Here is a 25497-nt window from a genome sequence, read left to right as displayed (position 1 = left end):
CTTCGATGGCTACGAAGGCTTCTGGCGGCGGAACTCCCGATCTATTCTCGTCTTCGATAGTTTTAGGGTATATGGATATATATATAGGCGGAAGAAATACATCAGGCGAGCCACGAGGGGCCCACGAGGGTGGATGGCGCGCCCCCCTGCCTCGTGCTCTCCTCGTTGATCCCCTGACATGCACTCCAAGTCTCCTATATTGCTTTCTTTCCAAAAATAACTTTTCCGAAGGTTTCATTCCGTTTGGACTCCGTTTGATATTCCTTTTCTGAGAAACACTGAAACAAGGGAAAAACAGAAACTGGCACTGGGCTCTGGGTTAATAGGTTAGTCCCAAAAATCATATAAAATAGCATATAAATGCATATAAAACATCCAAGGTTGATAATATAATGGCATGGAACAATCAAAAATTATAGATACGTTGGAGACGTATCATAGGGGGTCGCAACAGTTTTTGAGGGTAGAGTATTCAACCCCAATTTATTGATTCAACACAAGGGGAGCCAAAGAATATTATCAAGTATTAGCAGCTGAGTTGTCAATTCAACCACACTTGGAAACTTAATATCTGCAGCAAAGTATTTAGTAGCAAAGTAGTATGATAGTAGCGGTAACAATAGCAAACGTAATAGTTTTGGTTTTATAGTGATTGTAACAGTAGCAACGGAAAAGTAAATAAGCGAAGAACAATATGGGAAAAGCTCATATCAGTGATGGATAATTATGTCGGATGCGATTCCTCATGTAACAGTTATAACATAGGGTGACATAGAACTAGCTCCAGTTCATCAATGTAATGTAGGCATGTATTCCGAATATAGTCATACATGCTTATTGAAAAGAACTTGCATGACATCTTTTGTCCTACCCTCCCGTGGCAGCGGGGTCCTATTGGAAACTAAGGGATATTAAGGCCTCCTTTTAATAGAGTACCGGACCAAAGCATTCATACATAGTGAATACATGAACTCCTCAAACTACGGTCATCACCGGTAAGTATCTCGATTATTGTCACTTCAGGGTTAACGGATCATAACGCATAATAGGTGACTATAGACTTGCAAGATAGGATCAAGAACTCACATATATTCATGAAAACATAATAGGTTCAGATCTGAAATCATGGCACTCGGGCCCTAGTGACAAGCATTAAGCATAGAAAAGTCATAGCAACACCAATCTCAGAACATAATGGATACTAGGGATCAAACCCTAACAAAACTAACTCGATTAGATGATAAATCTCATCCAACCCATCACCGTCCAGCAAGGCTACGATGGAATTACCCACGCACGGCGGTGAGCATCATGGAATTGGTGATGGAGGAAGGTTGATGATGACAATGGCGACGGATTCCCCTCTCCGGAGCCCCGAACGGACTCCAGATCAGCCCTCCCGAGAGAGATTAGGGATTGTTGGCGGCTCCGTATCGTAAAACGCGATGAATCCTTCTCTCTGATTTTTTTCTCCCCAAACGTGAATATATGGAGTTGGAGTTGAGGTCGGTGGAGCACTAGGGGGCCCACGAGGCAGGGGCGCACCGAGGGGGGTAGGCGCGCCCCCACTCTCATGGACAGGGTGTGGGCCCCCTAGCCTTGATTCTTTTGCCAGTGTTTTTTATATATTCCAAAAATAATCTCCGTTGATTTTCAGGTCATTCCAAGAACATTTATTTCTACACAAAAATAACACCATGGCAATTCTGCTGAAAATAACGTCAGTCCAGGTTAGTTCCATTCAAATCATGCAAGTTAGAGTCCAAAACAAGGGCAAAAGTGTTTGGAAAAGTAGATACATTGGAGACGTATCAAGAACCCACAAGTATAGGGGATTGCAACAGTTTTCGAGGGTAGAGTATTCAACCAAAATTTATAGATTCGACACAAGGGGAACCAAAGAATATTTGCAAGTGTTAGCAATTGAGTTGTTAATTAAATCACACCTAGAGATTAATTATCTGCAGCAAAGTGATCGATAGCATAGTATATGATAGCTTTGATAGTAGTGGTAGCAGTAACAGTAACGGTAACAGTTATAGTTATAGTTTTGTAGCAGTGACAATAGTAATAGCAGCAGTAGTAACTTAGCAAGGTCAATATGTACGAAAATCATAGGCATTGGATTGGCGATTTGCTGGATGGTATTCATCATGTGACAGTTACAACCTAGGGCGATACGACACTAGCTCCCGTTCATAAATATAATGTAGGCATGTATTCGGTAAATAGTCATACGTGCTTATGGAAAGAACTTGCATGGCATCTTTTGTCTTACCCTCCCGTGACAACGGCGTCCTATTGGAAACTAAGGGATATTAAGGCCCCCTTTCAATAGAGAACCAGAACAAAGCATTAACACACGGTGAATACATGAACTCCTCAAACTACAATCATCACCGGGAAGTGTCCCGATATTGTCACTCCGAGGTTGCCGGATCATAACACGTAGTAGGTGACTCCGAGGAACATAGATAAAATGGTGATAAAATAAACGATTCAGATCCGAAATCATGGTACCCGGGCCCAAAGTGACAGGCATTAAGCATGTCAAAGTCATAGCAACATCAATCTCAAAACATAATGGATACAAGGGATCAAGCCCTAACAAAACTAACTCGATTACATGATGAATCTCATCCAACTCTTCACCGACCAGCCAGCCTACGAAGGAATTACTCACTCCCAGTGGGGAGCATCATGGAATTGGCGATGGACAAGGGTTGGTGATGACGAAGATCGAAGATCCCCTTCTCCGGAGCCCCAAACGGACTCCAGATCTGGCCTCCCGATGAAGAACAGGAGGTGGCGGCGTCTCCATTTCGTAAAACGTGGTAATTCTTCCTCCCTTATTTTTTTTCTGGAAATATGTGATTTTATAGCATCGGTTTTAGTGTCTTCTTGGTGGGGGCGCCCTGGTGGGTTGTGCCCACCCAGGTGCCCCCCTCTGGTGGTTCCTGGCTCCAGAAATTCTCTTTTATTGAATAAAAATCCTCACAAAGTTACGTTCCAATCCGAGAACTTTTATTTCTGTACAAAAACAACACCATGGTATTTCTGCTTCAAACAACGTCAGTACGGGTTAGTTTCATTCAAATCATGCAAATTAGAGTTCAAAACAAGAGGAAAAGCATTATGAAAAGTAGATACAATGGAGACGTATCATCTCTTACCGATTTACCAATATCATTTTGGGGTTATGGATTAGAGACAACCGCATTCACGTTAAATAGGGCACCATCTAAATCTGTTGAGATGACACCGTATGAACTACGGTTTGGCAAGAAACCTAAGCTATCGTTTCTTAATATTTGGGGTTGCGACGCTTTCGTCAAAAGGCTTCAGCCTGATAAACTCGAACACAAATCGGAGAAGTGCGCCTTCATAGGATACCCTAAGGAAACAATTGGGTACACCTTCTACCACAAATCCAAAGGCAAGATCTTTGTTGCCAAGAATGGAACCTTTCTACAGAAGGAGTTTCTCTCGAAAGAAGTGAGTGGGAGGAAAGTAGAACTTGATGAGGTAATTGTACCTTCTTGGAAAGTAGCACATCACAGAAAACGTTCCCATGATGCCTACACCAACTAGAGAGGAAGCAAATGATAATGATCTTAAAACTTCAGATCAAGTTACTACTGAACCTTGTAGGTTGACCAGAGCATGATCCGCACTAGTGGTACGGTAATCCTGTTCTGGAAGTCATGTTATTAGACCAAGGCGAACCTACGAACTATGAAGAAGCTATGATGAGCCAAGATTCCGGTAAATGGCTTGAGGCCATGAAACCTAAGAAAGGTTCCATGTATGAGAACAAAGTGTGGACTTTGGTGGACTTGCCCGATGATCAGTAAGCCATTGAGAATAAATGGATCTTCAAGAAGAAGACAAACGCTGATGGTAATGTCACCATGTACAAAGCTCGACTTGTCGCGAAAGGTTTTCGACAAGTTCAAGGGGTTGACTACGATGAGACCTTCTCACCTGTAGTGATGCTTAAGTTAGTCTGAATCATGTTAGCAATTGCCGCATTTTATAATTATGAAATCTGGCAAATGGACGTCAAAACTGCATTCCTTAACAGGTTTCTTATAGAAGAGTTATATATGATGCAACCAGAAGGTTTTGTCGATCCTAAAGGTGCTAACAGAGTGTGCAAACTCCAGCGATCCATCTATGGACTGGTGCAAGCATCTCAGAGTTGGAATATATGCTTTGATGAGGTGATCAAAGCATATGGTTTTATACAGACTTATGGTGAAGCATGTATTTATAAGAAAGTGAGTGGGAGCTCTATTGCATTTCTGGTATTATATGTGCATGACATATTACTGATTGGAAATGATATAGAACTTCTGGATAGCATAAAAGGATACTTGAATAAGAATTTTTCAATGAAAGACCACAGTGAAGCTTCTTACATCTTAGGCATCAAGATCTATAGAGATAGATCAAGACGCTTGATAAGATTTTCAACGAGTACATACCTTGACAAGATTTTGAAGGAGTTTAAAATGGATCAGTTAAAGAAGGAGTTCTAGCCTGTATTGTACGGTGTGAAGTTCAGTAAGACTCAAAACCCGACCACGGTAGAAGATAGAGAAAGAATGAAAGTCATTACCTATGCCTGAGCCATAAGTTCTATAAAGCATGACATGCTATGTACCAGACCTATTATGTACCTTGCCATGAGTTTTGCAAGGGGGTACAATGGTGATCCAGGAGTAAATCACTAGACATCGGTCAAAATTATCCTTAGGACTAAGGAAATGTTTCTCAGTGATGGAGGTGATAAAGAGTTCATCGTAAAGGGTTATGTCGATGCAAGCTTTGACACCGATCCAGATGACTCTAAGTCTCAATCTGGATACATATTGAAAGTGGGAGCAATTAGCTAGAGTAGCTCCATGTAGAGCATTGTAGACATAGAAATTTGCAAAATACATATGGATGTGAATGTGACAGACCCACTGACTAAACTTCTCTCACTTCTCTCACAAGCCTATACACAGAATCTTACCAGCAGCGCGCTTTAAAATCAGGCGCTGCTGCTAAGTAGCAGTAGCGCGGGTTTTTAACCCTCGCTACTACTAAGTTGATAGCAGTAGCGCTGGTTTTTTACCCTCGCTACTACTAAGCGGTCTCTACCGTGCCCCCCGGGACATGCCATAGTAGTAGCGCGGGTTTTTAACACTCGCTACTACTAAGTTGATAGCAGTAGCGCTGGTTTTTACCCCTCGCTACTACTAAGCGGTCTCTACCGTGCCCCTGGGCCATGCCATAGTAGTAGCGAGGGTTATAAACCCGCGCTACTACTAAGTTTTTACCCCTCGCTACTACTAAGAGGTCTCAACCGTGCCCCTCCGGGACATGCCATAGTAGTAGCGAGGAGTAAAATACCTCGCTACTACTAAAGGTCCCATTTTGAAACTCTACCCCCCCCCCGTGGATCGCCTTTTCGGTTTTGTAAAAAGCAAAAGAAAATGATAAAAACTTCAAAAATTAAAATCCTTCGAGATGTAGTTATGTTACTACATCTACTAGTTAGGAAAATTTAAAAACTTAAATTTGGACATGTTTTGCAAAAAGTGTAGGGAAAATGTAAAACGGCTATAACTTTTGCATACGATGTTAGAAAAAAACGTATAATATATCAAAATGTTTCAAAAATTAATATCCTTCGAGATGTAGTTATGTTACTACATCTACTAGTTAGGAAAATTTAAAAACTTAAATTTGGACATGTTTTGCAAAAAGTGTAGGGAAAATGTAAAACGGCTATAACTTTTGCATACGATGTCAGAAAAAAACGTATAATATATCAAAATGTTCAGCACGAAAATCCGCATACAATGGAGACCACCTACGACCTATTCGCAAATTTTTAGAATCCTCAAATTCTAAAAGGAAAAAAGTTATGCTCAAATTTCAGTTTTTTTTAATTTTGGACAAATCTGGTCAAACTGTGGTCAAACTACTTATTCAAGAAGTATTAGTGTTACTAAATAATTATTCAAGAATATTAGTGTTACTAAATAATTATTTCAGTTTTTTGGAATTTTGGTCAAATCTGGTCAAATTGTGGTCAAACTTTGGTCAAAATGTGGTCAAACTCCTTATTCAAGAAATATTAGTGTTACTAAATAATTATTGTTTTTTAGAACAATAGTTTTAAATTCAAACAGAGAAATGTGTGACTTCATGCTCAAGCTAAACTCCCGAGGGTTAATAGGATTGACATCTTACTATTGTCAGGAAAACAACAAGTGCAGACTTGGAATCGAGGGAGAATAGAACCCGGAAGTTAAGCGTGCTCGGGCTGGAGTAGTGAGAGGATGGGTGACCGTCCAGGAAGTTAGATGATTTGGAATGATGAGGGGTGATTAGAGATTAAATTGAGCAGGATGAGGGTGATTAGAGATTAGAGGTTAAAATAATTCAGAAATTTGAAAATTTGCGCAAAAAATTCGAAAAAAAATTCCGCGGGTTAGTAGTAGCGCGGGTTTTTACCCACGCTACTAAAAACGGACGTAGTAGTAGCGCGGGTGGCACCCGCGCTGCTGCTATACGTTAGCTGTAGCGCCTTATTAGTAGCGCCGGCCCCCGCGCTGCTAATAGGCCCAAAACCCGCGTTGCTGCTAGGCTTTTCCCTAGTAGTGAAAACATGATCACACCTTAGTACTCTTTGGGTGTTAATCACATGGCGATGTGAACTAGATTATTGACTCTAGTAAACTCATTGGGTGTTGGTCACATGGTGATGTGAACTATGGGTGTTAATCACATGGCGATGTGAACTAGATTATTCACTCTAATGCAAGTGGGAGACTGATGGAAATATTCCCTAGAGGCAATATAAAATGGTTATTATTATATTTCCTAAATCATGATAAAGGTTTATTATTCATGCTATAATTGTATTGACCGAAAACTTAAATACATATGTGGATACATAAACAAATACCGTGTCCCTAACGAGCCTCTACTAGACTAGCTCGTTGATCAACGCCGGTAAAGGTTTCCTAACCATAGACATGAGTTGTCATTTGATAACGGGATCACATCATTAGGAGAATGATGTGATGGACAAGACCCATTCGTTAGCTTAGCATATTGATTGTTCAGTTTATTGCTATTGCTTTCTTAATGTCAAATACATATTCCTTCGACTATGAGATGATGCAACTCCCGGATACCGGAGGAATACCTTGTGTGCTATCAAACGTCACAACGTAACTAGGTGATTATAAAGATGCTCTACAGGTATCTCCGAAGGTGTTTGTTGAGTTGGCATAGATTGAGATTAGGATTTGTCGTTCCGAGTATCTGATGACCCACAAGTATAGGGAATCTATCGTAGTTCTTTCAATAAGTAAGAGTGTCGAACTCAATGAGGAGCAGAAGGAAATGGCAAGCAGTTTTCAGCAAGGTATTCTCTACAAGCACTGAAATTATCGGTGACAGATAGTTGTGTGATAAAATATTTCGTAATGGGTAACAAGTAAAAAATGTAACTACGGTGCAGCATGGTGGCCCAATCCTTTTTGTAGCAAAGGATAAGCCTGGGCAAACTCTTATATAAAGCAAAGCGCTCCCGAGGACACATGGGAATTATTGTCAGGTTAGTTTTTATCATGCTCATATGATTCATGTTCTTTACTTTGATAATTGGATATGTGGGTGGACAGGTGCTTGGGTGTTGTCATTACTTGGACAAGCCTCCCACTTATGATTAACCCCTCTCACAAGCATCCCCAAATGTCGGAATCCTGGGAACGGGGGTCCCCACACTTGCCTGCCTGCGGCCCGCTGCGTGGCTAAGCCAGCAGGCCGTACGGACCATCTTCATCAACAAGGCATCCAAGACCCTTGCGAGGAGGACGACACGAGACCTCCTCTGGAGCGGCCTAGTCAGGCAGGCTCACGAGGAGCGGAGATATCAAGGCAAGGCTAACCTCATGAGGCTCTCGTGACGTGAGCCATGACGATCGACACCAGGCGGGCGCCAGCACGCGCATCATCCTTGTTTCCTCTTTAGTGCTAAGGAAACTAGCGCAGGCGAGGAGTACCGAGGCATCAGGCAAAGGTTGCCATTTTGGTGCAACTAGAACAAGACCAGAAGGACGGCAAGACAGTGGTCATCATGGAGCCCAAGACGGCGTCACCACCAGAGCCTTTCGCAGGCGCAAACCACCTTTTGTCGGGATAGCTTGTACTAGCTGTCCCCCTTTGAATTAGCCCACCGTTGTTGGCTCCCTTCCCGCTCAATATTTGGGAAGAGGACCAGGGCCTCTATAAGTAGGGCTAGCCACCACCATAGAAAGGGGGGCGAGGAGACGGCATCTTAGATCACTCTCTCACCCATACAAGTTAGCCACGCACAAGAACACCTCAACCTCAGGAGGCTGTTCTTCCCCTTGTATTGTTCATCATCAGCCCGAGAGGCAATCCACCACCACACTGGAGTAGGGTGTTACACCACAACGGTGGCCTGGACCAGTATAAATCCTGTGTCTTTTTGTGTTGCGAGTTCGTCGAGTTCGTCCGCGAGATCTTGGCGAGCTAGGGCGTAGATCGGTAGGAGGGAAATACTTCGCACGCACCCCAGTGTTCGAACCTTAAGGGTTTGCCGGAACCCCACATCCGACATTTGGCGCGCCAGGTAGGGGTGCGCCGTAGCTTTCCTTCCGTCAGTTCGTCGCTCCGTCGCTCCATCGTCTCTATGGCGGACGCTTGCCACGCTCGAGCTGAGCGTCGGGCTGCTCTCACCACCCGCGTTGCTCAGACAGCTCCCATTGGTGGGCTACCATGTTGTTCTTCGTCCCCCGCTGCCAAAGCTGCCACCGGCCCGGTGGGGAATGAGTAGCAAGCGTCTTTGCTGCATCCTTCGGTGCGGCAGGACAGCCGCACCGCCACTCCATCGCTAGCCCCAGCCGGTTCTTTGTCTCACGCACACCACGCTCCCATGGAGGCGAGGCCGCACTCCTCGCCGCAAACGAGCTCCTGCGCTACCGCCCAGTCGGCGACCTCCACGAGGAGTGGCTCGACCGCGTCGCCGAGCTCGTCCACGCCGCAGGGGTCTCCCTGGCATCGTCCCTCTCTCAGCCTCACCCTCAGCCAGCCACGGGCGACGAGGCCCGAGGCGCGCCTCCACCACCCCAACCCAAAGACGGTGCCTTGGCACCAAGGCGCGTGGCCCCGCAATGCGATCCGCCATGACCGGTGCCCGTGCGTGAAGAGAGAAGCTGCCAAGAAATCCCACGGCCACGAGAAGCTGCACCCGCGCTTCCCGCGCCGCCTTGTCAAGACCGTGCGCCGCTTGCGGCGGCGCCACGCGGACCTCGGCAAGACCAAGCTCCACCTCCGAGGCGGGCCCCAATAACCACGGCCGGCTGCCGCGCCTTCACCCCCGAGCTCCGTAGCGTCGCCTGGCCAGGAAAATTCAAGATGGATCTGCCTCCTCGCTACGACGGCACCGCCGACCCCGCAGAGTTCTTGCAGCTCTACAAGCTGAGCATCGAAGCAGCCAACGGCAACGAGAAAGTCATGGCGAACTGTTTTCCCATGGCTCTCAAGGATGGGGCCCGCACCTGGCTCCTGAACTTGCAGCATGGCTCGATCTCCTCCTGGGACAAGATGCACGACTGCTTCGTCGCCAACTTCTAGGGCACTCGCGACCGCCCGCCAGCCAAGACCAACCTACACTGCATCAAGCAACAACCAGGGGAGACCCTCCAGAAGTACATCCAGCGCTTCAACAACACCCGCCTCAAGATCCCCAAGGTCACGGATGAGGTCATTTTCTCCGCGTTCTCCGATGGCGTCTGTGATGTCAAGATGAAGGAAGAGCTAGCCATCCACGAGGAGCTCTGCACGTCTCAGGAGCTGTTCAACCTGGCGACCAAGTACGCAAGAGCTGAGGAGGGGCGCCTTTCCCTCCTTGAGCTGCCAGTCGCAGGCACAGAGGAGAAGAAAGCCAAGGCCAAGGACATGAAGCGCAAGGAAGCGATAGTGTTAGCTGCGGAGCCCGACACAAACGGGGAGGAGATCAGCCCGAGTCATCCAAGAACAGCCGACCGTTCTGCGCCTTCCACAACCTGAACACCCACAACACCAGTGACTGCCAAGAGATCCGAGCCCTACGCGAGGGACGCTACAGTCAATGCCCCGAGCGCGGCAACCGGGGCTACGGTCGTGGAGGAGGATGAGGAGGCGGACGCTGGGACAACCGCGGCCCGTGCCAGGAATGGCGCGACAGGCCCCGTGAGGACCGCTGGCAGGACCATCCTCGCGAGAGGCCCTGGAGGGACCAGCCTCATGAGGATCGCCCCCAAGGCAACACCGGTCTTCCTCCACCGCCGCCACCAAGAAGGAACGACGACCATCATCAGGACGAGGGGGCTGGGGGCTTCCAGGAGCCGCGTGCAATCGCCTGCATCTTGGGCGGCACCCAGGCCCCAGCCTCTCAGTGCATCTTCAAACGATTCGCTCGCGAGGTGAACACGGCGCTCCCCAAGCTTGAGGCCGCGCGCCCACTCAAGTGGTCCTAGTGCGCCATCACTTTCAGCTCGGCAGATCAGCTCAAGTGCACGGCCACCGCCGGCGTCCTCCCGATGTTGTGTTCCCCAGTCATCAGCAATGTGCAGGTTACCAAGACTCTCATTGACGGCGGTGCAGGACTCAACGTCCTGTCCGTTGACACTTTCGACAACCTCCAAGTGCCATATGAGCAGCTCCAGCCTACCAAACCTTTCTCGGGAGTGACCGACGGCTCCACCACACCGATAGGATAGGTCCGCCTGCCCGTCACCTTCGGCACACGCGACAACTACCGCACTGAGCTCATCGACTTCGACGTCGCGCACATCCGCCTGCCGTATAACGCCATCCTTGGGTATCCGGCCCTGGCGAGGTTCATGGCGGTCACCCACCACAGCTACACTATCCTCAAGATGCCTGGAAGTGGTGGGGTCATCACGGTCTCGTGTGAAGAGAGGGATGTGATGTGCTCCCTCAAGCGCGCCTTCCAAGCTGCAGCAATCGACGACCCCGACTGCAGAAGTGAGGGTCCTCCGGAGGCCATCCCCAAGAAGAAGCAGTCGCGCCGCGTAGGACCTCAGGAGTATGGCGTCGCGGCAGGAGCCTCGTCAGGATCAGCGTCCGTCCCAGGGGCCCCTCCCTCCATCGCATAGGAAGGCACGCCTGGCGCCCTCCTCGGGTAGGGCTCGGGGGCTCTCTTCTGGAGGGCCTCAGACCTTGCCCACCTCACGACGGAGGCGATTGGGCACCACTTGGAGGCATGCTACGCGGCACGTTTTCCTCAGGAGAACATCGGGCAAGGAGTGCCCGTCACTCAGGAATTCATCGCCAAGACAACACAGGAACTGCAAGACGCAAGAGCCATGCATGGCGATAGCCGCTCACAGGGCACGGCTCACCACCCAGGCGAGGGTGCCGAGCTGCGTGTCTGCATCGACATTCCAGGGCTCAACAGGGCCACGTCTCAGGAGCGCTTCTGGCCTTCACGTGTGGGCCGTTGCGGAGGCCCGCCACATAGCTACATTCGTATGCCCCTCGGCTTGCCGAGCGTGGCGTCGGCCTATCAGCGTGCCATGCGACGTCACCTGGCGGCTTAAGAGGCCAGGTACCGCGTCATCCTGGAGGGAATGGAGACGGTCTTTAGGGAGCCTCCTGAGCCCGCAGAGCCTCCCGAGGCTCAGGGCTCTGGTGGCTCATGAGGAGTCGCTTCTGCGGCGCATGCCTTCAGCTGCACCAACGCTGCTTCATCTACAGAACCAGGTGACATCTTCCAAGCTCGTTAAGCTGGGAGTTGTAGGATCAAAAGTATGTCTAGAGGGGGTGATTAGACTACTTGACCAATTAAAAATCTATCCTTTTCCCAATTTTAGTTCTTGGCAGATTTTAGCTATCTTAGCACAAGTCAAGCAATCTTAACACAATTCAAGCAAGCATGCAAAGAGTCTATGAGCAGCGGAAAGTAAAGCATGCAACTTGCAAGAATGTAAAGGGAAGGGTTTGGAGAATTCAAACGCAATTGGAGACACGGATGTTTTTGTCGTGGTTCCGATAGGTGGTGCTATCGTACATCCACGTTGACGGAGACTTCAACCCACGGAGGGTAACAGTTGCGCGAGTCCACGGAGGGCTCCACCCATGAAGGGTCCATGAAGAAGCAACCTTGTCTATCCCATCATGGCCATCGCCCACGAAGGACTTGCCTCACTAGCGGTAGATCTTCACAAAGTAGGCGATCTCCTTGCCCTTACAAACTCATTGGTTCAACTCCACAATATTTGTCGGAGGCTCCCAAGTGACACCTAGCCAATCTAGGAGACACCACTCTCCAAGAAGTAACAAATGGTTTGTTGATGATGAACTCCTTGCTCTTGTGCTTCAAATGATAGTCTCCCCAACACTCAACTCTCTCTTACAGGATATGGATTTGGTGGAAAGAATATTTTAGTGGAAAGCAACTTGGGAAGGCTAGAGATCAAGATTCATATGGTAGGAATGGAATATCTTGGCCTCAACACATGAGCAGGTGGTTCTCTCTCAGAAAATGTGTATTGGAAGTGTAGGTATGTTCTGATGGCTCTCTCAACGAATGAAGAGTGGGTGGAGGGGTATATATAGCCTCCACACAAAAACTAACCGTTACACACAATTTTCCAATCTCGGTGAGATCGAATTGAGAAACTCGGTCGGACCGATTTAGCAAACCTAGTGAGAGTTAGGATTTTCGATGGGACTAAGATGCAACTCGGTAGGACTGAGATGCAACTCAGTAGGACCAATATGGTTAGGGTTAGGGCATAACGTAATCTCGGTGTGACCGATTACACAAACTCGGTGGGACCGATTTTGGAAATAAGCTAACCAGAGAGTTGGTCAGGTAAACTTGGTGGGATCGATCTCTCAATTCGGTGGGACCGAAATGTTACAAAAGGGAAACAGAGAGTTTACATTGCAATCTCGGTGGGACCGATCGCTCATCTCGGTAGGACCGAAACGTTACGAAGGGAAACAGAGAGATTACAACCCCATCTCGGTGTGACCGAAATCCCTATCGGTGAGACCGATTTGCCTAGGGTTTGTGGCACTGGCTATGACATCTGAACTCGGTGGCGCTGGATAGAAAGAATCGGTGGGGCTGAGTTTGACTTTTGGTTTAGGTCATATGTGGATGTTGGAAGGTAGTTGAGGGTTTTTGAGCATATCACTAAGCACTATGAAGCAAGAACCTCATTAAACAACACCTCATCCCTCCTTGATAGTATTGGCTTTTCCTATAGACTCAATGTGATCTTGGATCACTAAAATATAAAATGTAGAGTCTTGAGCTTTGAGCTTGAGCCAATCTTTTTTTCCTTAGTATTTTGAGGGGTCCACTTTCCTCATCCATGCCATGCCATTCATTGAGCTTTTCCTGAAATATTAATCTTGGAATAGCATTAGCTCAATGAGCTATATATTGTTAGGAATTACCAAAACCACCTAGGGATAGTTGCACTTTCAATCTCCCCCTTTTTGGTAATTGATGACAACATATAGATCAAAGCTTCGACAAATGATAATAAGAGTGAAAAACATTGTCGCTTTGAGAAGTATGTGAAAAGAAAGAGCTCCCCCTAAATTTGTGCATAGTTTATGATTTTCTTTGGACTGCAAATGCACAGAGAGTTAGGCTCATGGGTTACTCTTCCATGTCACATACATCTTTGTGGAGTGCTCAAAATGATAATGACTAAATACATGCACTCATCACCAAGCAAAGTGAATGATCATATAGGGATAAAAGGATAATGTCAGCTAACAAGCATTAAAGTAGCATATGGTCAAACACATGTGATCATCCAAGTATCACATAGACAAAAAGTATCTCAAACAAGCAAAGCAAATAAAGTTCAACCACCAAAGCAAGATAGAATAAAAGCAACGCTCTCTCTCGAAGCCTATGATCTATACATTTTTCTCCCCCTTTGGCAACAAGTTACCAAAAAGTTCCTAGAAAATGCATAGCACTAAATCGTCTCTCAGGCTTGGTCTTCAGGTGGTGGTGTCTAGATAACTCCAAGAACGAAGGCTTCAGTCGATGTAGATGGAGCTGATGGAGTAGGTGCTGGAGATGGTGGCACTAAAGTTTTAGCTGGTGCAGATGAAGTTGCTCTGGTGTCTGGAACAGGCACTGCAGCAGATCTCTGAGCTCTAGGCACTCTAGCAAATGCATCAGTGGTTGTCTTGCCCTTCCTCTCCTGCATATCATCCTAAAGTTGCTCCACAACAGACTGAATCTCAGTTACCTTCACATCCAAGTCATGGAACTTTTGCTCCACGATCCTTTCCAGGCTCTCCTGGTTTTGAGTCAGGGTGCCCAGTCCCTTCCCAATCCTCAGAGTGGATGCAATCAAGTAGCCAAGCTGATCTTGCTTGCTCTTTAGAAGATACTGAGATGCTTCTTCAGTAGCCTTTTCAGCCTTTGCCTTCTCCTTCTTGGCTTGTGCGTGCACATAAGATGGTTCATCCTCATTCATAACCACTTGGTTGTCCTCAAAGTATGGATAGATAGGCATGTGCTCCTTGTCCAGCAGATATGTGCCAGTGCCCATCTTGGAGTTAATCAGCTCCTGGATCTGTGGGGCATACCCACAACTCCTCTTCTGATCTGCAGTTGTCCTCTTGATAGTTTCAACTATTAGGCTCATGACTTTGAACTTATGTGGGACATCAAAGATGTGAAGCAAGTTAATTGCATGGCCTCTGATCATCTTGTGATCACCTGACTTTGGCAAAAGAGTATGCCTGAGGATCCAGTTGATAGTTGGCAAGCCTGACAGAAGGTAATGTATAGATCCAAACTTGTGTGTCTCAAGAGCAGCATCTGGGATCTCCTTGTACATGTGTGCCATGGTGTTGTGATCCTTCTTCTTGTTGGCATAGACATCCAAGTCATCTTCACTCTCTTCTGGGGCATTGATCAACTTCTCCCATTCTGCAACTGTTGACTGGTACCTCGTACCTTCAGACATCCAGACAATCCTTCCATCTGGGTAGAAGTGAGTTGTGGAGTAGAACTGCATGATGATCTCATCATTCCATTTTGTGAGCTTCTGAGCCACAAACTCATCAACTCCACACGCCTTGAAACTGTCATACACACCTGGATAATGTTCATCATTCACCTTGATGTAGTCCCAGTCAACCCATCTCATGTCACACACTATTGGCTTCTTGTCAAGCAAGATGGTCTCATAGAAGTCATGATGTTCCTTTGTATGGAACCTGTAGTCCACAGCAGTCCTTCTCCTGGTGGCATTTGGATCAGACTCTCTCCATAGCCTCAATCATGAATCCTTCCCGATCTTCATGTTCTCAGCTACTGGATGAGCATCATTGTGATCTGGAATTTTTGGCTTTAACTTCCTCAAGACATGTGACTCATCATCTTCTTCTTCCATTTCAGCTTCAGGCACTGGGGCCTTGTTCTTCTCCTCAGCAGGGATGTTCCTGGTGCTCCTCTTCGGTTTTGGCTTTGGAGATGGAGCAGCAGCCTTAGGAGCAGTCTTAGGCTTAGATGGAACAGCCCCTGCCCTGATGGCATCACCCATAAGCTTCTGAGCTTTGGGTGCTGGTGCAGCATCTTCTTCCTCTTCCTCTTCAGAATCTCTCATGATTGAGGATCTCCCAAGCACTCTAGCAGTGGTCTTCTTGACCCTCTCTTTCCTCCTCTTCTCTTCCACAACCTGCTCTTTGGGTGCAGATCCCAAAGTCTCTTGAGTAGATGCTCTGGCCTTAGACATTGGCTGTCTTCCTGCTGGCCTCTTGGTCTTCAGACCTGGCTTAGTTGCAGCAGCAGTGCTATATTCCTTCTTAACCACTTTCTTCTTGGAAGTGGCCTCATCCTCAACTGCCACATACTCTTCATCCTCAGATTCAGACGTTTTCTTCTTTCTGGCCCTGGTGGCAGCTTTGGGTAAGTTGCTTGGGGTGCTCTTGCTACCCTCATCAGAGCTGCTAGAGGGACTAGTGCCCTCACTCAAGTGAACCTGCTCCTCTGACCTATTCTGGCTGTCACTCTGATTAGACATATTGCAAACACTGACAGCAGACCCTGTGAATAGATATAGATGAGATAGAGTGAATGAGCATCACAAAATGCAGAAGTTTTCGCAAAAGAATGAGTCAAAAACTTAGTTTTAGTTTTCCACAGAAAGCATTTGGGATCAACCGATTTGTAAACTCGGTGATACCGAAGCAGCTGTTGGAACCTAAACTAGTGAACTCGGTTAAACCCAGTCACAGTTCGGTGGCACCGAGACTACTAGGGTTTCACAAAGTCCTGAACTCGGTCACACCGATTTGCAATTCTCGGTTAGACCGAGAATAACATGTGCAATGGCCTGAGCCGAATCGGTGGTACCGAGTTCCACAACTTGGTGGGTCCGAGATGGTTTCGACGGAAACCTAACCCTAAATTCTCAATTCACGACTAAACTACGGAGTGTTTTCGATGGATAGAATGATCTCAATCGTGGCAAGATACATGGCGAACACAATGTGCTAGGAATCATATAAGGATAGCACAGTGATCGAGTTCATACCCTAGTTCGGCGATGAACTCGCTACGGCGGCAACGGCGGAGATGATTCCCGTTGACGGCGGCGGAGACCAGCGACAGGAGGCGACTGGCGACGAGGAGGACGATCCGGAGACCCTGGAGGCAGAGCAGGCTAAGTGCGGGTCGAGGAGGTTCGGAAAGTTTTCCAAAATTTTACCCGTGGATATATATAGCCCGACCCTGTCGGTGTGACCGAGTGGAACAACTAGGTGGCACCGAGATGCATAACTGCAAGCAGTTACTGCAATGCGGTGTGACCGAAAAGTTCGAATCGGTTGCACCGAGGTTGAAAACCTAGATTGACTTAGTGATCTCGGTATGACCGAAATGGGTGAATCGGTCAGACCGAAACGCACAAAGAAGTTTTGGAAGTTTAAGTCTATGACGAATCGGGGACTCCGAGTGCTCCTCACACGGAGTGGTTCGAATCTGACTTGATCAAATTTTGTGATGCAGCATGAATAGAGTTTGAGACGAGAAAAGCATAGATAGCTAGAGAAGGTTCTTAGGCATTCTTGTCCATCCACTTGGCCAAAAGAAAAGGAAACCAAACAATCAAAACAACAAGTGGATGTCCTCGAATGAGTAAATTATGCAACCAACATGCTCACACAATAAAATGACAAATGAAATATGTGGCAAAAAATGCACAAACAATTCTAGCATCTATCAAGCAATTGGTGATGACTAGGTCATCTATATATGAGTGTATTGACTTAGGAGTCAAATGAGAACATTTGATCATAGGTCATACTCTTCGTTTAAGCACAAGTGGGGTTACCACTTTTACATAAAGCGTTGTTTTGTTCACACCATTAGAGTTGCTTTAACTCAATTTTTAGAGTAAAGCTCCCCCTAGATGTGAGATCCCCCCTAAGAGGGATGAACTAACCTTGGGTTTTGTCGATGATGACTTCATGTAGGTGTTGAAGATGTGGATGCTCTATGTTGATGTAGATCATTTGGAGCTATCCTTTGGAGTGAGTTGCACTTTCAATACCTACACGGGTTAGTCCCACAAGGAACAAACAAGGATATCCATAAACATAGAGTGATGCACACACAAGATAATGTCTATGAATGCTTTAGGTTACCTTGTCCCTTGTCTTACCAACAAGAGGGTTTGTGACTCCTTGAACTAGTGCAAGATGTGGAAGTTGATTGCACTTGTTCTTGCCAAAATGATAAGAGTGAAGTATGTTAGCGGAGTCACCCTCAAGAACTCTCTAGTTCTTCTTCGAGATCCACACCATCTTGATGGGAATCCTCGGAGTTGTAGTTGTACTTGATGAAGTGGAACTTGATGTAGTCTTGGGAACCCACTTGACCAAGGCCTTAGGAGCTTCTTCAAATGAATCAATTTCCCCTTGAAGCTTGTCCTTGCCTTTTTGCTTGTGGTCTTGTGGTGGAAGATCATCTTGAGCTTGTGTCCCTTTGAAAGAAGTAGGATCATACTTCTCTTGTTGAGGAACAAACTCCATCTTGGGGTATTGATCTTCTTCCCACTCAACTCCATTGGCATTGAACTTTTGTTCAAAACCAACACCTTGATTCTTCCGGTGCCTTCCTTGCTTGCGTACAATTTCCTCGAATTGCTTACTTCTGGCAAGGCTCTTGTAAACACCTTTCTCTATAATTCCCTTCAATAAGCTATTTTCTTGCTCAAGTGTAACTTGGCTAAGAGAATCATTAGTGGAATCAAGAGAACTACTAGAAGCAACAACATTGGATCTAGCATGATTATTTTTACTACTAGAAGAAGAATCTTTCTTGTTCTTGTTACTAAACTTGACTTGAGGCATGTAAGTGGATACGAGTAAACGCTTGGCAATGTAAGAAGAACTTTTCTTGCGAAGATCATCATTGAGTACCTTTAAGAACTCATGCTCTTGCTCAAGATTGAGCTTCTCAAAACGTAATTTCTCATGAGTCCTTAAAAGTTCTTGATGATCTCCTAAGATAGTTTCATGAGCTAACTTAAGAGTGTTTAGTTCTTTAGTTAGAGACTCAATCTTCTCCTTATCATTGCCATTCGTTTCATCATAGTATTCATCACTATAGTTGTCAACAAGTAAATCATCATCATCTAACAAGTCATCTTCATCACTATTGAAATCAACATACTCGGGGTGTGATACCTTTGGACCTTTGGCCATGAAGCATCTTCCAATTCCTTCATTTGGTGAATCAAATATGTCGTAGGAGTTGGTTGACACAAGTGCTATACCGGCAACACCTTCATCTTGAGTATATTTGGAGTCGGAGTGATAGCTTCTCTCGGAGTCATTGTCAGAGTCGGAGCCGGATACCCATTCACCAACATGAGCTTGATGTCTTCGTTTTGTGTAGCTCCTTGATGACTAGTCCTTCCTTTTCGAATCCTTGCTTCTCCGAGGGTGTCTTCGTTCATATCGATCATCCCTACTCCTTCTCTCCCTTGATGGTGATTCTTCTCTTCTACTTCTTCTTTTGGCAGAATCTTCTCTTCTCTTGTGGGGTGTCGTACACTCATTGGAATAGTGTCCGGGTCTTCCACAATTGTAGCAGTTTCGCTCTCGACTAGAAGATCTTTTGTCATTGTAGGACCTTGACTTGGAACTTCTCTCTTTGCTTCTATTCCTGTAGAACTTGTTGAAGTTCTTCACCATTAAGCTCAATTCTTCATTAAAGGTTTGTTTCTCACTTGATGATGTGAGAGCTTCACATGAGGCTTTGTAAGCACCACTTGACTTGTTATGGAGCTCCTCCTTATCCTTGAGTGACATCTCATGAGCAACAATTCTTCCAATGACTTCCGTTGGCTTGAGATCTTTGTAATTTGGCATCATTTGGATCAATGTGCATACGGTATCATATTTTCCATCCAAGGCACTTATGATCTTCTTGATGATGAATTTGTCGGTCATCTCTTCACTTCCTAAGCCGGCAATCTCATTTGTGATAAGAGCAAGCATGGAGTACATTTCAGTGACACCTTCACCATCCTTCATTTTGAACTTGGCAAGTTGACTTTGAAGCACATCCAACTTGGATTCCTTGATGGAGTCGGTACCTTCGTGCATATCAATCAAAGTATCCCAAATTTCCTTTGCATTCTCAAGACGGGTGATTTTGTTGAAGTCTTCGGGGCACAATCCGTTGAAGAGGATATCACAAGCTTGAGCATTGTATTGTAGCATCTTCAACTCATCCGCGGTAGCTTCACGATTAGGTTCTCTCCCATCAAAGAATTCACCTTGCAAGCCAACACACACAATAGCCCAAACGGCGGGGTTATGTCCAAGAATATGCATTTTCATCTTATGCTTCCAACTAGCAAAATTAGTACCATCAAAGTATGGACCTCTACGGTGATAATTTCCCTCGCTAGACGCCATACTCTCCTAGGTTGTGAAACCAAGGCTATGACCACCAAAAGCTATGGAAATCAAAGCAAATGGAGACCAAAGCTCTGATACCACTTGTAGGATCGAAAGTATGTCTAGAGGGGGGTGATTAGACTACTAGACCAATTAAAAATCTATCCTTTTCCCAATTTTAGTTCTTGGCAGATTTTAGCTATCTTAGCACAAGTCAAGCAATCTTAACACAATTCAAGCAAGCAAGCAAAGAGTCTATGAGCAGCGGAAAGTAAAGCATGCAACTTGCAAGAATGTAAAGGGAAGGGTTTGGAGAATTCAAATGCAATTGGAGACATGGATGTTTTTGTCGTGGTTCCGATAGGTGGTGCTATTGTACATCCACGTTGATGGAGACTTCAACCCACAAAGGGTAACGGTTGCGCAAGTCCACGGAGGGCTCCACCCACGAAGGGTCCACGAAGAAGCAACCTTGTCTATCCCATCATGGCCATCGCCCACGAAGGACTTGCCTCACTAGCGGTAGATCTTCATGAAGTAGGCGATCTCCTTGCCCTTACAAGCTCCTTGGTTCAAATCCACAATATTTGTCGGAGGCTCCCAAGTGACACCTAGCCAATCTAGGAGACACCACTCTCCAAGAAGTAATAAATGGTGTGTTGATGATGAACTCCTTGCTCTTGTGCTTCAAATGATAGTCTCCCCAACACTCAACTCTCTCTCACAGGATATGGATTTGGTGGAAAGAAGATTTGAGTGGAAAGCTACTTGGGGAAGGCTAGAGATCAAGATTCATATGGTAGGAATGGAATATCTTGGCCTCAACACATGAGTAGGTGGTTCTATCTCAGAAAATGTGTATTGGAAGTGTAGGTATGTTCTGATGGCTCTCTCAACGAATGAAGAGTGGGTGGAGGGGTATATATAGCCTCCACACAAAAACTAACCGTTACACACAATTTACCAATCTCGATGAGACCGAATTGAGAAACTCGGTCGGACTGATTTAGCAAACCTAGTGACCGTTAGGATTTTCGGTGGGACTGAGATGCAACTCTGTAGGATCGATATGGTTAGGGTTAGGGCATAATGTAATCTCGGTGTGACTGATTACACAAACTCAGGGGGACCGATTTTGGTAATAAGCTAACCAGAGAGTTGGTCAGGTAAACTCGGTGGGACCGAAATGTTACAAAAGGGAAACAGAGAGTTTACATTGCAATCTCGGTGGGACCGATCGCTCATCTCGGTAGGACCGAAACGTTACGAAGGGAAACAGAGAGATTACAACCCCATCTCGGTGTGACCGAAATCCTTATCGGTGAGACCGATTTGCCTAGGGTTTGTGGCAGTAGCTGTGACATCTGAACTCGGTGGCGCCGGATAGAAAGAATCGGTGGGGCCGAGTTTGACTTTTGGCTTAGGTCATATGTGGATATGGGAAGGTAGTTGAGGGTTTTGGAGCATATCACTAAGCACTATGAAGAAAGAGACTCATTAAACAACACCTCATCCCTCCTTGATAGTATTGGCTTTTCCTATAGACTCAATGTGATCTTGGATCACTAAAATATAAAATGTAGAGTCTTGAGCTTTGAGCTTGAGCCAATCTTTTTGTCCTTAGTGTTTTGAGGGGTCCACTTTCCTCATCCATGCCATGCCATTCATTGAGCTTTTCCTGAAATATTAATCTTGGAATAGCATTAGCTCAATGAGCTATATGTTGTTAGGAATTACCAAAACCACCTAGGGATAGTTGCACTTTCAGGAGCGCCCCTTGGGCTGCATCATTCCCAGGCGGTGTGGGTCTGTCCCTATGGCATGTATCCCATTTTCTTATGTCTTTAGCTTACCTTGCTGGGGGCGCCCCTCGAGCTGCATCATCCCCAAGCTGCTCGGGCCAGACCCAGTGGAATGTATCTTCCTACATTTACCCAAGCTGATTTGCCTTCCCTGCTTAACCTGCCTACTGTTATCGCCTGCTCGATTGCCACCTTCCACGGATACATTCACCCCGTGCAAGTCGCTTTCGCGTTAAAAGGGAGGCTCCTGAGCATCGCGACTCAAGAGCTCTTATTGGCTCTCCAGCCCTCACCCCCTGGCCTACCAGCGGCGGCTAAGCTCGCTCGAGGGCCGGGACCTGAGGACGTAGAGTGCTTGCACCAGACCGCCTTGCAGGAACACCCAGTCACCAAGACTCAAGACCAGGTGCAACCCGCCTTGAGGTAGGGCCTCGTGAGTCCCGCGCTGGCTCACGAGTGCCCAGATACACCTCGCGGCCCTGCCATGCAAGCCACGTGTCAGGGCGGGGCTGTACACGCCCCGGGGGCTCCTCCCGGAGGGGGGCCCCCATCCCATGAACAAGTGGAAGCACCATGCTCCGCGCTGGCCATCGACACTGCCGAGGAGCGGCTATGCCCGTGCACAAGTGGAAGCACTATGCTCCGCGCTGGTGATTAACAACTGAGGGTGGCCCCATGGTCGTACCAACCTCAGGGAGCCCAGAGCTCAGCGTCCGGCCTCACCGCAATGCCTCCCCTCGGGAGAGCCGCCCGAGGGGGCTGGGCACGGGGGCTGCGCTCAGGCTACACCCAAGCACACGCCACCCAACCAGGTCTCCCAGACCTGGGCATCGCACGCCCCTCCTGAGGCCTCGGTGAGGGCAGGCATGGAAATTTTTTGCGCGTCAAGGGGGACTCCTGAGCATCGCGACTCAGGAGCCTAACTGGTCACATAGCCCCTCACTCCTTGGTCCGTCCTGGTCTCCGGTCGGCCATATGGCGGTTGAGGTATGCACGGGGCCGGGCCCTGCCGACGTAGAACATCAGACTATCCTTACGAACTCTCCCTATAAGCTGTTTGCGCGTCAAGGGGGACTCCTGAGCATCGCGACTCAGGAGCCTAACTGGTCACGTAGCCCCTCACTCCTTCGTCCGTCCTGGTTTCCGGTCGGCCCAATGATGGTTGAGGTATGCGCGGGGCTGGGCTCTGCCGACGCATAACGCAAAGCAAATACGAAGGAAATCGCAAAATCTTGAAGCAAATATTACAAACATATTGTCCTCACACATCGTCCTCACGATACCAAATGAAAAGTCTAAATGCCTCCTCGAGGCCTAATGCATGTTGTAGGAACGAAACAGGAGAGTAGCTGCAGGTCACCCTTGGACGCCGCCATCACCTGCGGAAGGCGCTACCTCACGAGCAACATTGTCTTCGCCTTCACCACCAGCAGCAGGATCGGCGACATCGCCGGACAGAGGAGCGGAGACAAAGCCGCGGAACTTCTCCAACAAGGCCTCCACCGGACCCTGCACAGCTGCGGCGCCGGCCTCGTATTGGTCTTCAGCCACAGGCTCCAATAGCTCGTCAAGGCAAGCGTCGGGGTCGCGAAGGTGTAGGTGGCTGAAGACGCGAGTCAATGCAGCTGAAGACAGGACGCGAGCCTCCGCCTCCGCCATAGGACCAACGCCATCAACGACTTCCTCGAGCGCCTGCACCAAGAGAGGAAGCAGCTGGGTAGGGCCGTCCTTGTCGGTGGCCAGCGACCTCTCCAGGCCGTGCTCGTAAAGCGTCTTCGGCGCCTTGCGGGACCTCTTCTCGAGATCGGCAAAGGCCGCACGGTCTTCGAACGGGACTCGCGCCTTGGCGTCGAGCTCAGCCTCCCTCGCCTTCACCTCCCGCTCCAGCTCTTCCAACCGGTTGCGCTCGGCGGCTTGCATCCTCCCCAACTCCACCAACTCAGCATCACGATTCTTGACGGCATCCTCCCAGGCCTTCATTTCCCCCTCCTTCGCTTGGTGGCACCGTGCTTCTTCGGCGAGCTTGGCGCGCATCCCTGTAATCCGTCCTCCAGCACCTGGCAGCGGTCGTGGGCGACCTTGGCGTCTTTCAACGCCATCTCACGACCGGTTGCGGCGTTGGCGGCACCCTGCTTCTCCTTCTCAGAAGCCGCAGCGGCCTGGCCCAGTGCCGCGTGAACCGCCAAGTTGGAATGGAGCCAGCCTAAAGCCAGCTCCAGGCGCCCGGCCACAAGGCGTGGGTCCGCGCCCAGGAGATCCGCCTGCAGTTGGGTCTTCGCCGAGATAGCATGTTCCAGAGTAGCAGTGGGAGCCGAAGAGCCTGGGAGTGGAGGCGCAGTAGTGGGAGGAGGCAACATCATCACCAGGGCCTGGGAGACCACGACCTCTGGAGTAGCTGGGACCTCGTCAGTCGCGCCAGGCGCCGGCGCTTCCGGAGCTGGCGGGGCCATGGGGGCTGGTTCCACGTGGCGATGCTCCTCTTGGCCCCGCGAGGACGACCGAGCTGGGGAGATGCGGGCGCTGCTCCCACCTTTCCCTGAGGAAGGAGGCACGGACGCCACACCCTCCTTCACCTTCTTCACAGAAGACGTCAGCCTGACCAACCGCGACATACTTCCGCTTAGGAAGCCTGAAGCCCGACAGCATCGGGGCGGAGGCGGCATCACGTGGCACCAACGACGACCTGCCCCTCGTCCAGATGGGGGGCTGCTCCCTCTCCCCTTGGTGGGCGTCGGCCTCAGCATTGTCAGGAAGGGCGCGGAGGATCTCGGCCTTGCTCAGAGGGGAAGTCTTCCCCACCTCTTCTAGAGTCTTCTCCGGGTCCACCTCCTCTTCCCCCTCCCCGCGGGGCTCGCTAGAAGACATCTCCACCGGTTTCGATGCCGCGGGGGCTCCCAGGAGCGCGGGCGGCACCGGCCCACGCGCATCAAAGGACGGCCTGGAGGCGACGAATTCCTCCCGATCCTTGCGCTGGAACAGGGGGACAAAGGCGCTTGGTGGGTACTCCTGGTTGTCTCCAACTATGAGGCGCAAGACAGCAGCCAATTCATCGCCAGGCAGGGCCCCTGGCCTCAGGCGGGTCATGTTCCCCTTTCTTCAAGCTCCCACAAGGGGCGTGCACGCGCCTGGAGTGGAGCTACTCACAGGGTCAAGAACTCCCTCAGAAGCATGACCCCCGTCACCTTTGCCGCCCTCACGTTACCCGGCTTCAGGTCGGTCACCATCTGCCCCAACACCAGCGAGGCCCGCTCGTCTGCAAGCTCCGCCCTGGGCCATCCCCCGTGGAAAGAAGGCGTCACCATGGGCAATGCCAGATGCGGATCGGTGCACTTGGCGTCCATCATGACCCATTTGGATCGAATGTTGTCGGCCCTCTTCCCAGTGCTCGAGATCAAGTTGGCCTTGCTAGATGCAATGAAGTTAGTGCATCCGGAGATGTTACCCTCACTGACACGGAGGAAGAAGAAATGGGGCAGGAGCGCCATGGACGGCATCACGCCCAGGTACGCCTCACAGTAGTAGGCGAAGATGGAAAGGAGGAGGACAGAGTTGGGATGGAGATGCAATGCCTGCAGCCCGTAGCGGTCGAGGACTTCGTAAAAGAAATAGGAGAAGGGAGGAACCAACCCGACGGCGATGCTGCTCGAGAAGAAGGGGAAGAAGGTGCTTTCCTCAGGCTCCGGCGCGTCGGAGGCAAGCC

The 25497-nt window shown here is 48.4% G+C and overlaps 1 pseudogene; it reads right to left on the bottom strand.

Annotated features, from left to right (window-relative positions):
• Positions 1-24203: 24203 nt before the first annotated feature.
• Positions 24204-25291, bottom strand: LOC147965682 (uncharacterized; annotated as a pseudogene).
• Positions 25292-25497: the final 206 nt, after the last annotated feature.

The sequence above is a fragment of the Triticum urartu genome, chromosome 6A, assembly GCF_056163025.1.
Source record: "Triticum urartu cultivar PI428250 chromosome 6A, HENAU_Tu73, whole genome shotgun sequence".
Lineage (NCBI taxonomy): Eukaryota > Viridiplantae > Streptophyta > Magnoliopsida > Poales > Poaceae > Triticum > Triticum urartu.
The sequence above is the reverse complement of the archived record's forward strand: the minus strand, read 5'-3'. Positions and strand labels throughout refer to the sequence as shown.